Here is a 3,642-nt window from a genome sequence, read left to right as displayed (position 1 = left end):
CACAGGGTCAGACTGATTTGCATATGGCCATGTCTGAACTGGGGTGGTGTGGAGTGCAAAACACGATGGACTTAGGCCCACATCTCTGTACTGGGGTGAATGTATGACATTGTTCTGCATTCTGTCCATCAACTGTGGTTTTTGCATTTGTCACCCCGAGTGGGATAGGTATGCTCAGACCTGAGTCCCATGGACTCCACACCACTGGATTCAAGCAATCCGGGCTGGAGACGGCTGGAAAGCCAGAAACCGGTCCTCGGAAGCTTGTTCCAGGACCAGGGAAGGCATGGCTTGGCAGTTCGGGCTGGACTGTTCCCATGAGGCACAGGGTCAGACTGATTTGCATAATGCCATGTCTGAACTGGGGTGGTGTGGAGTGAAAAAAACCGATTGATTTAGGCCCAGATCTCTGTACTGGGGTGAATGTATGACATTTTTCTGCATTCTGTCAATCAACTGTGGTTTTTGCATTTGTCACCCCGAGTGGGATGGGTATGCACAGATGTGAGTCTCATGCGCTCCACACCACTGGATTCAAGCAAGCCGGGCTGAAGACGGCTGGAAAGCCAGAAACCGGTCCTCGGAAGCTTGTTTCCGGTCCAGGGAAGGCATGGCTTGGCAGTTCGGGCTGGACTGTTCCCATGCATATCGCCATGTCTGACCTGGGGTGGTGTGGAGTGCAAAAAAATGATGGATTTGGGCCCATATCTCTGAACTGGGGTGAATGTATGACATTGTTCTGCATTCTGTCCATCAACTGGGGTTTTTGCATTTGTCACCCCGAGTGGGATCGGTATGCTCAGACGAGAGTCCCATGCACTCTACACCACTGGATTCTAGCAAGCCGGGCTGATGACGGCTGGAATGCCAGAAACCGGTCCTCGGAAGCTTGTTTCCGGTCCAGGGAAGGCATGGCTTGGCAGTGCGGGCTGGACTGTTCCCATGAGGCACAGGGTCAGACTGATTTGCATATGGCAATGTCTGAACTGGGGTTGTGTGGAGTGCAAAAAAACTATGGATTTAGGCCCAGATCTCTGTACTGGGGTGAATGTATGACATTGTTCTGCATTCTGTCCATCAACTGTGGTTTTTGCATTTGTCACCCCGAGTGGCATGGGTATGCTCAAACGTGAGTCCCATGCACTCCAAAGCACTGGATTCAAGCAAGCCGGGCTGAAGACGGCTGGAATGCCAGAAACCGGTCCTCGGAAGCTTGTTTCCGGTCCAGGGAAGGCATGGCTTGGCAGTTCAGGCTGGACTGTTCCCATGAGGCACAGGGTCAGACTAATTTGCATATGGCCATGTCTGAACTGGGGTGGTGTGGAGTGCAGAAAAACGATGGATTTATCCCCAGGTGAATGTATGACATTGTTCTGCATTCTGTCCATCAACTGTGGTTTTTGCATTTGTCACCCCGAGTTGGATGGGTATGCTAAAACATGAGTCCCATGCACTCCACACCACTGGATTCAAGCAAGACGGGCTGAAGACGGCTGTAATGCCAGAAACCGGTCCTCGGAAGCTTGTTTCCGGTCCAGGGAAGGCATGGCTTGGCAGTTCGGGCTGGACTGTTCCCATGAGGCACAGGGTCAGACTGATTTGCATATGGCCATGTCTGAACTGGGGTGGTGTGGAGTGCAAAAAAACGATGGATTTAGGACCAGATCTCTTTACTGGGGTGAATGTATGACATTGTTCTGCATTCTGTCCATCAACTGTGGATTTTTCATTTGTCACCCCAAGTGGGATGGATATGCTCAGACGTGAGTCCCATGCACTCCACACCACTGGATTCAAGCAAGCCGGGCTGAAGACGGCTGGAAAGCCAGAAACCGGTCCTCGGAAGCTTGTTTCCGGTCCAGGGAAGGCATGGCTTGGCAGTTCGGGCTGGACTGTTCCCATGAGGCACAGGGTCAGACTGATATGCATATGGCCATGTCTGACCTGGGGTGGTGTGGAGTGCAAAAAAATGATGGATTTGGGCCCATATCTCTGAACTGGGGTGAATGTATGACATTGCTCTGCATTCTGTCCATCAACTGGGGTTTTTGCATTTGTCACCCCGAGTGGGATCGGTATGCTCAGACGAGAGTCCCATGCACTCTACACCACTGGATTCTAGCAAGCCGGGCTGAAGACGGCTGGAATGCCAGAAACCCGTCCTCGGAAGCTTGTTTCCGGTCCAGGGAAGGCATGGCTTGGCAGTGCGGGCTGGACTGTTCCCATGAGGCACAGGGTCAGACTGATTTGCATATGGCCATGTCTGAACTGGGGTGGTGTGGAGTGCAAAAAAATGATGGATTTAGGCCCAGATCTCTTTACCGGGGTGAATGTATGACATTGTTCTGCATTCTGTCCATCAACTGTGGTTTTTGCATTTGTCACCCCAAGTGGGATGAATATGCTCAGACGTGAGTCCCATGCACTCCACACCACTGGATTCAAGCAAGCTGGGCTGAAGACAGCTGGAATGCCAGAAATCGGTCCTCGGAAGCTTGTTTCCGGTCCTGAGAAGGCATGGCTTGGCAAGTCGGGCTGGACTGTTCCCATGAGGCACAGGGTCAGACTGATTTGCATATGGCCATGTCTGAACTGGGGTGGTGTCGAGTGCAAAAAAACGATGGACTTAGGCCCGGATCTCTGTACTGGGGTGAATGTATGACATTGTTCTGCATTCTGTCCATCAACTGTCGTTTTTGCATTTGTCACCCCGAGTGGGATGGGTATGCTCAGACCTGAGTCCCATGGACTCCACACCACTGGATTCAAGCAAGCCGGGCTGGAGACGGCTGGAAAGCCAGAAACCGGTCCTCGGAAGCTCGTTCCAGGACCAGGGAAGGCATGGCTTGGCAGTTCGGGCTGGACTGTTCCCACGAGGCACAGGGTCAGACTGATTTGCATATGGCCATGTCTGAACTGGGGTGGTGTGGAGTGAAAAAAAACGATTGATTTAGGCCCAGATCTCTGTACTGGGGTGAATGTATGACATTGTTCTGCATTCTGTCAATCAACTGTGGTTTTTGCATTTGTCACCCCGAGTGGGATGGGTATGCACAGATGTGAGTCTCATGCGCTCCACACCACTGGATTCAAGCAAGCCGGGCTGAAGACGGCTGGAAAGCCAGAAACCGGTCCTCGGAAGCTTGTTTCCGGTCCAGGGAAGGCATGGCTTGGCAGTTCGGGCTGGACTGTTCCCATGAGGCACAGGGTCAGACTGATATGCATATGGCCATGTCTGACCTGGGATGGTGTGGAGTGCAAAAAAATGATGGATTTGGGCCCATATCTCTGAACTGGGGTGAATGTATGACATTGTTCTGCATTCTGTCCATCAACTGGGGTTTTTGCATTTGTCACCCCGAGTGGGATCGGTATGCTCAGACGAGAGTCCCATGCACTCTACACTTCTGGATTCTAGCAAGCCGGGCTGAAGATGGCTGGAATGCCAGAAACCAGTCCTTGGAAGCTTGTTTCCGGTCCAGGGAAGGCATGGCTTGGCAGTGCGGGCTGGACTGTTCCCATGAGGCACAGGGTCAGACTGATTTGCATATGGCAATGTCTGAACTGGGGTGGTGTGGAGTGCAAAAAAACTATGGATTTAGGCCCAGATCTCTGTACTGGGGTGAATGTATGACATTGTTC

The sequence above is a fragment of the Lissotriton vulgaris genome, chromosome 8 (genome assembly GCF_964263255.1).
Source record: "Lissotriton vulgaris chromosome 8, aLisVul1.2, whole genome shotgun sequence".
Classification (NCBI taxonomy): Eukaryota; Metazoa; Chordata; class Amphibia; order Caudata; family Salamandridae; genus Lissotriton; species Lissotriton vulgaris.
Note: the sequence above shows the minus strand (reverse complement) of the source record.